Below are 12,528 nucleotides of genomic sequence, written 5' to 3'. Positions count from 1 at the left end.
TGTGGCAGCCTCTCCCATCACAGACCTAGAGGTCTAGGAGAAAAAAAATGGTTTCATGGGCTGGTCCCAGAGCCCCCAGTGCTGTGTGCAGCCTAGGGATTTGATGCCCTACATCTCAGCTGCTCCATCCATGGCTAAGAGGGACCAAGATACAGTTCAGGCCATGGCTTCAGAGGGTGCAAGTCCAAAGCCTTGGCAGCTTCCAGGTGGTGTTGAGCCTGCAGGTGCACAGAAGTCAAGAATTGAGCTTTGGAAACCTCCACCTAGATTTCAGAAGATATGTGGAAACACCTTGGTGTCCAGGCAGAAGTTTGCTGCAGGATGGAGCCCTCATGGAGAACTTTTGCTAGGGCAGTGCAGAAGGGAAATGTGGGGTTGGAGCCCCCACAAAGAGTCCCCACTGGGGCACTGCCTAGTGGAGCTGTGAGAAGAGGGCCACCATCCTCCAGACCCCAGAATGGTAGGAGCACTGATAGCTTGCACCATGCAACTGGAAAAGCCTCAGACACTCAACATCAGCCTCTGCAAGCAGACAGAGGGGTCTGTAACCTGCAAATCCACAGGGGCAGAACTTTCCAAGACCACAGAAGCCCACATCTTGCATCAGCATGCCCTGGATATGAGACATGGAGTCAAAGTAGATCATTTTGGAAACCTAAGGTTTAATGACTGTCCTATTGGAGTTTGAACTTCATGGGTCCTATAGCCCATTTGTTTTGGCCAATTTCTCCCATTTGGAATGGCTGTATTTACCCAATGCCTGTACCCCCATTGTATCTAGGAAGTAAGTAACTTGCTTTTGACTTTACAGGCCCATAGGCAGAAGGGACTTGCTTGTCTCAGGTGAGACTTTGGACTTGGACTTTTGAGTTAATGCTGGAATGAGTTAAGACTTTGGGGAACTGTTGGAAGGGCATTATTGCATTTTGAAATGTGAGGATATGAGATTTGGGAGGGGCCTGGGGCAGAATAATATGGTTTAACTTGTCCCCACCAAAATCTTATCTTGAATTATATAATAGTTTCCATAATCCCCACATATCATGAGAAGGACCCAGTGGGAGGTAATTGAAACATGGGGGTGGTTACCTCCATGCTGTTCTCATGACAGTGAGTGAGTTGTCATGAGATCTGGTGGTTTTATAAGGGGCTTTTCTGTCCCTTTACTGTGCACTTGTTACTGCCACCATGTGAAGAAACGACATGTTTGCTTCCCCTTCCACCACGATTGTAAGTTTCCTGAGGATTCCCCAGCCCTGAAGAACTGGGAGTCAATTAAACCTCTTTCCTTTATAAATTACCCAGGCTCAAGTGTTTCTTCATAATGGCCTGAGAATGTACTAATACACCGAATGCAACATTCGTTGATTTTGAGTAATTCCTTTAGCATCCCTAATGCTTACCTATTGCCACTTAATAATGCAGTGAATTACTAAAGTACCTAGTGCTATTGAAGTTGACTCTAAATTCACTATGTAGACCCATCACTGCTGATATCCAAATCTTTGAAAGTGAATATGTTTTTCCATATTTTTTAAGGGATTTGCAAATTGACAATCTCTTTGTATCTATTCTCAGTACTTTTGAAAGTAACATTTTTTTCATGTGTTTTAGTCTTCATGAACCTTATTTATAAGCAGCATTGAATCATTTTCATACAGGATACTTTCATCTGTTGTATGAAAATGTGTTTGGATGCAGTTCATTGCACATTTTCGTACAACAAGTGTCAATGATCTTTGACATTTTTCACAATTTCATCAAGCCTTCTTAATACAATATCATTGCTTAGTGAAATACAAATTTTTTATTTGAATTTCTTTCTGACATAAAATAGCAATGTTTCATACAGCTGGTAATATTAATATTCTTTAATATTTTGGCTTTATATTATAATGCATTGTGCTATTCAGTAAGAAATAATGAGACTTTTATTTCTCCAATTAGGACACATTTAAAACAGTTTGGTGACAGCAACACAGTTTTCAAACTTTTCTCATAAATTTCAGAAACATTATACTATATCCTTGCTAATTTAATCAGTGTGCTGCTTAGAAAAATTTACATTCAATCTTGTAGTTTTACTGTTTCATTTAAACATCTGTTGCTCTGTGGTGGCTCATGCTTATAATCCTAGCACTGTGGGAGGCTGAGGCGGGAGGATCAGTTGAGACCAGAAGTTCAAGATCAGCCTGGTGAAACCTCCTCTCTACAAAATATAAAAAAAAATCTGTCTCTGATGGTGTGCAACTGTAGTGCAGCTACTCAGGAGACTGAGGTGGCAGATGGCTTGAGGCCAGGAGGTAGAGGCTGCACTGAGCCATGACCATGCCATTGAATTCTAGCTGGGGTGACAGAGAGAGATCCTGTCTCAAAATTAAAAGTGTTGGTAGACTAGTCATATGATAAATAGTTCAATTATTAGATAAGCTATAAAACAGTATTAAATAACCAGCTAAATACAATCGATACATTTTCTTTGTATTCAACATTTTAAAATAAGATTTTAAAATTTATATTTAAAATTTTCTTGAATATAATATTATGAATGCAAACATACACAGGTATGTTACATTGGTAACTCAAATGTCACTAGCGACTTTGACATTGTAGCATCATTTTCCAAAATAAGGAACAACTTTTGGTAAAAGTTGAGCAAAACAGTGGAAAATGTTCTCTTGATTTATAGATGAATTCCAGGAAAATTCAGTGCATATTACAACCACTGAAAATGTTTAAACTTATATGTATAATGGAGTTAGATTCTAGGCTGAGATGATTTTAAATGGCAATGAGGGACATTCAACATTTGTGCACATGGGAGAATTTTGTTTGTATTGCAGGACAGCTCCATGGTTTATTAGATGCCTAATAATCTTGGTCTTCATCTACTAATGCAGGAACATCCCCTAATATTTTAACAATAATCAAAGAAATGCCTCCAATAAATTTCTAAATGACCTGAGGGGTTATGGCTCTGTCATCAAGGAGAGCACTGACTCAGATATAAAACAGTGAATTCTGTTATCCATGGGAAAACCATTGCAGACTCATGCCACATTTGCCTCTCATCTGCTATCCAGTGTCCTTTTGTATTAAATCAATAATCTTAGCTATATCATAATCTCCTTCATAAAAGCAGCTATTATTAAAAACTTAATCTTTGCAAGAGACTTTTGGGTTCATCACAGAAAGATAATATTAGGAGGCTTTTTAGCAAGTTCACGAGAATTAATGATTTTTTTGTATTTCTAACACAAAATTTCTGTTTCTATACTGCTAGACACATAGTTTTACATTAAACATATAAGATACAGGTTCATCTTAACATATTTTATATAAATACAGTCATTTAGTAAATGTTGTAGTGACCACATATATTTTAAATGAAAAAATAACATAGCTTTGCCCTTTGAAACACAATTGAGATTAATCATTGACTTGCTTTTGCATACAGTATTTATGTCTTTGTTGCAAATGAGGGAAGGACTTAGTGTGCATTTAATATTATCAAAATATTAAAATACACATTTAATCCTTACAACAATCCCAAGAAGCTCCTAAAGATGAAGAAATAAATCTCAGATTAAATGACATTGTCAAAGTCATAATGAAAGTCGAGTTTGGTTAAGCCTCTCTACTCTACCACCCTACCTTCCATTTTAGCTTGTATGTGCATGGAGTGTTCCAAACTTTTCCTTTCAAAAGGCCCCCTTGTTAGTGATAAGTACGTATTGTAATGACTTAGTGCTCCTTTTTCCCCAGAATATCAAAATAATTTTGGAAATGTGTTTTAGGGCATCTAGTTTTTGTTTGTTTGTTTTGATACTTTGCTCTCTTGTTGTCATTATACTCAACTTATTCTGTTCACTTTTAAGGCTATTGAGGCATCCTGCTATTTTTAATCATGTGCTGTTCAATATATTGAGCATTTTGATTACTGAATAAGTGTTAAATGCATATTTCCCCTAAAATATGCTTGCTATAGTCTGTAGACTAGTAACATGGATTTTGGAAATAAACAAGCCAATGCTACTGTGTTTCATATTTATACTGAAAGTACTGAATTTCCTTAAACTGGTAAATTTAAAAGTTGTACTTGTATGTGAGGATTTTAAGAATATTGCTAGTTTTATAATTAGAACTGCGAGAAAATCCATTTCAGAAACCTCATCAGAACTAACAGTGTGAATAAACCTATTTAGTTCTTTTTAGACTCTTACTCCTCAGTATTTTTATTTTTCTAAGATGCTTTCTATATTCACAATTTCTTTGGAATACCCATAAATCATCTATTCCACTAATATTAGTCTCACTGAAAAGTAGTATTTATGATGTGATGATTGGAAAGCAATTTATCATCTCCCTATGGTCACTCAGGCTTTTATCCCAGTCTTACTCGTATCTGCATTTCTTCTCACTTTTAAAGAGACAGATTCAGCCCAGCCAGGCTATTCATTAGTCTTTGATATAAACTTAGGTTTTTAAGCACTTGTTCCTGTGAAGACTTATATAGTTTCTCTTGCGGTTTTACGTTGTTAATTGGGACAGTCAGCTATTCTTCTCACAACTTCATTTCCAATCATCTCCCATTGAATTTCCCACCATAGAGTAATTTTCCAGCAATGGAAAATAATAAGCACATTCTCTCTCTGATTCTGCCGTCAGTTCCCTGGTACCTGGAATACTCCACATTATTTTCCTAGGCAATTTTTTTTTTTTCCTTTAAAAAACTAGACCTAGCCAGGTACAATGGTTCATGCCTGTAATCCCAGAAAGTTGGGAGGTAGAGACTGGAGGATCACTTGAGTCAGGTAGTTTGAGACCAGCCTGGCAACAAAGTGAGACCCCTGTCTCTACAAAAAAAATAAAATAAAATAATAGCCAGGTGTGGCAGCACACACCTGTAGTTTCAGCTACACAGGAGGCTGATGCAGGAGGATTGCTTGAGCTCAGGAGGTCAAGACTGCAGTGAGCCAAGATTGAGCCACTGCACTCCAGCCTGCAACAGAGTGAGATCCTGTTTCAGTAAAAAAGAAAACTGGAAGTAGACTTATGGGCAGTGGGGCAAGGTGAAGGAGAAAGTGAAATATTTTCTTCCTAGGCACACTGGGCTAAATATCTGTTGTCTGTATGAGTTTAAGATTGTCTGCAAAACATCTGGTTATCTTCATTATCATCCTCTCTCTTGTTGTGTTTTCTTCTTCACAAACAATACTTCCTAGTATCACAAACCCACAGTATAAATAAATGTAGAAATACTAAATGGGAAAGATGCATAAAAGTGCTCCTCTTCTTTATTCTTATTATTGATATGTTCTAAATTTCTACTTATATATGTAAACATTATAGGAACAAATCATTGCTTTTTATCGCTTCTCCACATCCACAAGTTTCCTTCACTCATGGATGCCCCCATAAATGTTTGATCTTTATTAAGAAATTAATTTGTAGGACCACTACTGATAAAACTTGAAAACAGCTGATACTAGTTTCCACTTCAAAATAAATACTTATAAATTTAATGTTGTTAATATATTTTGTTTTACAGGATGCTGTGGTGAAAAAAGAAAAGTGATAAGTAGAAATTGTAGGAAAAAAGCAATCCCTATAATTGTTAGAGATTAGAGAATTAATTAATTTGGAAGTGAAATTGCACTGCCTTATTTTGACCAAAATAGAAAGAAAATAGCATAGTTGAAATGGAAAGAATAAGAAGAAAATCAGATCTCTGACTTTAGAAATGAAGTACACTATCCAGTTCTCTAAGGATATGGATTCTCATGCAATTAAGATATATAGTGGAGACCAAAAACAAATTTTGACAGTTAAAATGATATTTTAGATGAAAATCCAATGTAAGGAAACTAAAATAAATAATCTAGAAATAACAAGTTATGTACATTGTACAAAAGAAAGTAATTCTTTAAAAAAATAATAAAACAACTTCAAATGTTAATTCGCTTTATATTTATAAACATGTATATTGGTATACTTGTTTTCATATAATTGAACATGACCTAAAACAATTTTAAAACAGTTTATGCTGTAAACAAATAGCTGCTCATAAGAGAATCCTCATAGGAAAACAAACATTCTAGAATGGAGCCTCCTTAAAAATACATTTAATAAAATCATTTCCAATTTCTACATTCAAGTTTTCTGTAGTTTTCATTAATTTCTATGGAGCAGAAACACATTTGCTTGTAAATGTATGGCTTATTACAATGACTTATAGTGTAAGGTGCTTAAACAAGCAAACATATATGACGTATTTGAAATATTCAATCTCACTAAAAAGTTTTAAAACTCAATTTTATTAATAATAATTATAAAGATTTACATGTTTACTATCAGAAATAAACAAATACATGTGCATTAAAACAATGGGGCTGGAGCAGAGGAGCAAGATGGTTGAATATAAGCCTCCACTGACCATTCCCTCTGCAGAAACATCAACTTTAACAACTATCTATACACAAAAAAAACACCTTTATAAGAACCCAAAATCAGGTGAGCCCTCAGTATCTGTTTTTAACTTTATATTTCTTAAAAGAAGGCACTGCAAAGGTAGGAAGACAGTCTTGAATAGCCAACACCACCCTTTCCCCCATCACGTGGTAGCAACAGGTAGTGCAGACAGAGAATTTGTGTGTTTGGGTGAGGGAGAGCATAGCAATTGTTGAACTTTGCATTGAACTCAATGCTGACCTGTCACAGTGGAAAGAAAAACTGGGCAGAACTCAGCTGATACAAGCCCATAGAGGGAGCAATTAGCCAACCCTAGCCAGATGGAAATTGCTCATCCCAGTAATCAGATCTCAAGTTCTGGCAAGCCAGATCAGTGAGGGTTAAAGGCCTCTGGATTCCTAAACAAAATTGAAGGTCAGTCTAGGCCATAATGACTACAATTCTTAGCCAAATCAGAGTATTGTGTTGGGCTCAAATCCAGTGTTCATAAGGGATATGTGACTTAGTGAGACATGAGCTGGGGTGAATAAGCGAGTGCTTGTGCCACCCATTCCCCAACCCCAGGAAGCACAGTTTGCAGCCCCAAAAGTGACCCCTTCCTTCCATTTGAGGAAAGGAGGGGGAAGAATAAAGAGGATTTGTCTTGTATCTTGGATACCGGCTCAGCCACAGTAGGATAGGGCCCTGGGCAGAGTTGTGAGGGTCTCATTCTAGGTCCTAGCTTCTGGACAACTTTTCTAGACACACCTGGGCCAGAAGGGAACCCACTTCCTATAAGGGAAGAACAAAATATTAGAAGATTTCATTTTCCACCCACTAAAGAGCATCTAGGCCCTGAAAACCAGCAGCAATACCAAGGTAACATTCATCATGGGCCTTATATGAGACTCTAGATTGTGATGGCTTCAGGTACTAGCTCAACCACAGTTGGGTAGAGCACCAAGTGGGCTCTTAGGGTCCCCAATTCCAAGCACTGGTTCTTCGATGGCATTTCTGGACCTGCTAGGCCAAAAGGGAGCCCATTACCCAAAAAGTGATTCTCAGCATTAACCACAAACTACAGAAGAGCCCTTGGACCTTAAGTGAACATAAGCAGTCACCTGGAAGTATTCTATGTAGGCCTGTAATGGTGGTAGCCACAGGAAGAGGCTCCTCTGCCTACTATGGGAAGGGAGAGAAAGTGGAAAGGACTTTTTTTCTCATGGATTGATGGCCAGGTTAGCAGCAGTAGAAGAGAGGGAGCATCTGGTAGAGTTTTAAGGATTTTGCCTCCAGTCCCTCGTTCTTGGACAACATCCCTGGATCCACCTGGGGCCTGGGGGAACTTGCCAACCTGAAGGAAAAGACACAAGCATGATTGAATTCACCACCTGCTAATTGTAGAGCCCTACGGCCTTGAGCAAACATAAGCAATAGCCAAGTAGTAGTTACAGTGGGCCTTGGGTGAGCCCCAGTGCTGTGCTGACATCAGGTCTGACTCAGCACAGTCTCCGTGGTGGTGGTCACAGGTTTACTTATGCCATCCCACACCCCGCCCCAGGCAGCTCAGCACACACAGAAAGAGACACTCCATTTATTTGGGAGAAAGTAAGGGAAGAGAACAAGAGTCTCTATCTTGTAATCAAGGAATTCTTCTGGATATTACCCAATACCAACAAGGCAGTACATCTATGAATATGCAAGAATCACAGCAGTACTGAACTTAATGTGTCCTCCAATGCAGATATGGCTTAGATCACAATGCCCACATCCCTTCAAATACCTGGAAAGCCTTCTCAAGAAGAGCAAGTACACCCAGCCCAGACTGTGAAGACTACAATAAATACCTAACTCTTCAATGGTTAGATAACTCTTCAATGAACAGCCATGAGCTTCAAGATGCTCCAGGAAAACGTATCCTTACCAAATGAAATAAATAAGGCTTCAAAGACCAATCCCAGAGAAGCAGATATATATGACCTTTAAGACCAAGAAATCACAATAGGTGCTTTGAGAAAACTCAAAGAAATTCAAGGTAACACACAGAGGGAATTCAGAATCCTATTAGATACATTTTAAAAGAGTAAAATAATTAAAAAGATCAAGCAGAAATTCTGGAGTTGAAAAATGCAAGTGACATACTGAAGAAAATATCAGTCTCTTAATAGCAGAATTGATCAGGAAGAAGAAAGAATTAGAGAGCTTGAATACAGACTATTTGAAAATACACGCTCAGAAGAGACAAAAGAAAAAAGAATAAAAAAACAATGAAGCTATGTAACAAACCTGCAGGTTGTGCACATGTACCCTAGAACTTAAAATATAATAATAATAAAATAAAATAAATTTTTTTAAAAAGTGAAGCATACTTACAGAATCTAGAAAATAGCCTTAAAAGGGCAAATCTAAGTTACTGGCCTTAAATAAGAGTTAAAGAGAGAAATAGAAGTAGAAATGTCATTCAAAGGGATAATAACAGAGAATAACCAAAACTTAGAGAAAGATATCAACATTCAAGTACAAGAAAGTTATAGAACACTAAGTAGATTTAACTCAAATGAGACTACCTCGAGGCATTTAATAATTAATCTCCCAAAGGTCAATGATAAAGAAAAAATTGTAAAAGGAAGAGAAAGAAACAGATAACATTCAATGGAGCTCCAATATGTCTGGCAGCAGACTTCTCAGTGGAAACCTTATAGAGCAGAAGAGAGTAGCATATATTTTAAGTGCTGAAGGAAAAACAAAAAACACTTTTACCATAGAAGAGTATCCCCACTGAAAATATGCTTCAAACATGATAAAGAAATAAAGATTTTCACAGACAAACAAAAGCTGAGGGATTTCATCAATACCAGACCTGTCCTAAAAGAAATGCTAAAGAGATTTCTGCAATCAGAAAGAAAAAGGATGTTAATGATCAATAATATATCATTTGAAGGTACAAAACTCACTAGTAAGTACACAAAAACCCACAAAATATTATATTATAATACTCTAATTGTTGTGTATAAATTACTCTTCTCTTAAGTAGAAAGATTAAAAGATGAACCAGTCAAAAATGACAACTACAGCAACTTTTCAAGACATACACAGTACAATAAGATAAAAATAGAAACAATAAACATTAAAGAGTGGGGAGACAAAGTTATAGGGTAGAGTTTTTATGAGTTTTTATTTTGCATGTTTGTTTACTTAGACAAGCAGTGTTAAGTTGATATTAGCTTAAAATAATAAGTTATAGTATTGCAATCCTCGTGATAATCTCAAATAGAAAAAAATACAATGGATACATACACAGAAAAAAGCAAGAAATTGAGTCATACCAGCAGAGAAAATCACCTTTACTAAGAGGAAGACATGAAGGAAGAAAAGAAGAAACAGAAGACCACAAAACAACCAGAAAACAAATGATAAAATGGCAACAGTAAGTCCTTACTTACCAATAATATCATGGATTGAAAATGGACTAAACTCTCCAATCAAAATAGAGTGGATGAATGGATGAAAAAATGAGACCCAAGGATCTGCTGCCTACAAGTAACACAATTCACCTATAAAGACACATATAGACCAAAACCAAAAAAAAAATAGAAAGATATTCCATGACAAGGGAGCCAAAGAAGAGCAGAAGTAGCTTATATTTATGTCATAACAAAAAGGATTTTAAGACAAATACTATAAGAAGAGACAAAGAAGGTCACTAAATAATGATAAAGTGATCAATTAAACAAGAGGATATAACCATTGCAAATTTACCTGCACCCAACACTAGAATATCCAGATATAAAAAGTAAATATTATTAGAACTAAAGAGAGAGATAGACCCCAATATAATAATAGCTGGAGACATAGCAACCCACTTTCAGCATTGACCCCATCTTCTAGACAGATAACAAGGAACCATCAGATTTAATTGGCACTGTAGACCAAATAGACCTAAGAGATATTTACAGAACATTTTATCCAATGGATATAGAATAAACATTCTTCTCCTCAACACACTGATCTTTCTCAAGGATAGACCATATATTATTTTGTGCATATAATGCACAAAACAAGTCTTAAAACATTCAAAAAACAGAAAAAATATCAAGCTTCTTTTCTGACCACAATGCAAAAAAACTACAAATCAGTAACAAGAGGCATTTTGGAAGCTCTGCAAACATGTCGAAATTAAACAATATGCTGCTAAAGTACTAGTGGGTCAATTAAGAAGGTAATTTAAAACTGTCTTGAAATGATAATGGAAACACAATATACCAAAACCTATGGGAAACAGCAAAAGTAGTACTGAGAGGAAAATTTATAGCTATAAATGCCTACATTAAAAAGTAGAAAAACTTCCAATAAATAACATAACAATGCATCTTAAAGAACTGGAGAAGCAAGAACAAACCAAAATCAAAATTCACAGAAGAAAAAAATAATGAATATCAGAGTAGAAACACTCTGTTGCTGACCTCCACCTGTGGTCCTTCCTTTACTATGGCAATGCCAGTTTTTCTTTTGTTCTTTCAGCCCCAGAACAATGTGTGGAGGCTCACATTGTAAACATTTGTTCCTAGAACTACCATAGGAACATACCAGGAAAACAGAAAGAATTTTCTGTTTGAAAGAAACAGCTTTGCTGCTGCAAACTTTGTTAGACAGCCAAAAAACTGAATGTCCAAAGTGTGAGGTGAAAATTCCCCTCTGAACACACATCCTCACTGGGGAACCTGAAAATCCAAATCACGGGAGAAGGATTTAATTTTACCCAGAGCTGAAATGAATTTAGAGAGTTAACCAAAGTATAAAAGTAGAAGAACAGCAGGAAGAGCCCCATAGGTACTCCTAGTCCCCTGGGAAGCCATTTTTCACTTTATGTCACAGGGATACTAGGGGAGGGCTGCTAGTGGAACTGGGGAAGGATGAAGGGGAGAAGGAAACTTTCAGCTGAACTTTGTAATAATTTTGCCCAAGCGTAAATTTTCCTGGGCAAAATCTGGGGTTAGGTAGCAGGGGGGTGAATAGGAGGTACAGATAAGAGCACAGAAGCCATGGCAGGGTGGAAGGGGTGAGTCCTAAAAGCCCTGCTTGCTTTCTCAGTGGAAAGGTATGTAGACAGGAGCAAGATCTCAGCCAGATACCTGGATATAAACTCAGTACTGTTGATGAAGCATGGAGGGAGTGACTGACCTTGTTGGTGGTGTGGGAGCTGGGTAAGGCCTGTCATTGCTGGTGTTACCCACATTTCCCTGGTGACCTGTATGATGCGGCAGAGGTAGCTATAATCCCCCTGGAAACATAACCCCATTGGCCTGAGAACCACACCTCCATCTCTCACAGCAGCTGCAAGAAGCTGCACCCATGAAGAGTCTGAGCTCAGACACATCTAACCCTGCCCTGATCTGGTGGACTTTCTCTACCCATCCTGGTAGCCAATGACAAAAGACATAATCTCTTGGGAGTTCTATGGCTCTTCCAGTGCCTGAGAAACCAAAATACCTATCCAAATAACCTTAGGGCAAGCTTGTATCTACACTATGCTACTGCAGCTGATGCTGTCTTGAAAGCACCACCTCCTGACTGAAAGCTAACCAACTCAAGCCATTGCAACAATTCATAAAAGAATGACCCTGCTCCAAGAAAGGAGAAAACAATGGCTAATTCTACCACCTCTAATATTCTGACTAACCAGAGGTTCTGAGTCTGTCCACATGACTTCACTGCCTGCACAACTAGCATTTGAGAAAGCCAGCATATTAAACAAAACTAAAACCAAGGACCTTCAAGTGGTCCAAATCACTCCACTGCTACCTCCACTGCAGAAGGACGCTGTAGCCACAGCTGAGAGACCTGAAGAAAAATCACATCACAGGACACTTCGTAGACACTCCCCAGTACCAGTCCAGAGCCTGATGGCTCCAATGGGTGTCTAGACTCAGAAGAGCAATAAAAATCACTGCAGTCTAGCTCTCAGGAAGCCCCATCTCTAGGGGAAGGAGGAGAGCACCACATCAAGGGATCACCCTTTGGAATAAAAGAATCTGAATCCTAGATCTTTCCTCTGACATAGTCTGCTCAAATGAGAAG

The sequence above is a fragment of the Rhinopithecus roxellana genome, chromosome 5, assembly GCF_007565055.1.
Source record: "Rhinopithecus roxellana isolate Shanxi Qingling chromosome 5, ASM756505v1, whole genome shotgun sequence".
In the NCBI taxonomy this organism is placed as follows: domain Eukaryota; kingdom Metazoa; phylum Chordata; class Mammalia; order Primates; family Cercopithecidae; genus Rhinopithecus; species Rhinopithecus roxellana.
This window is presented reverse-complemented; position numbering follows the sequence as displayed.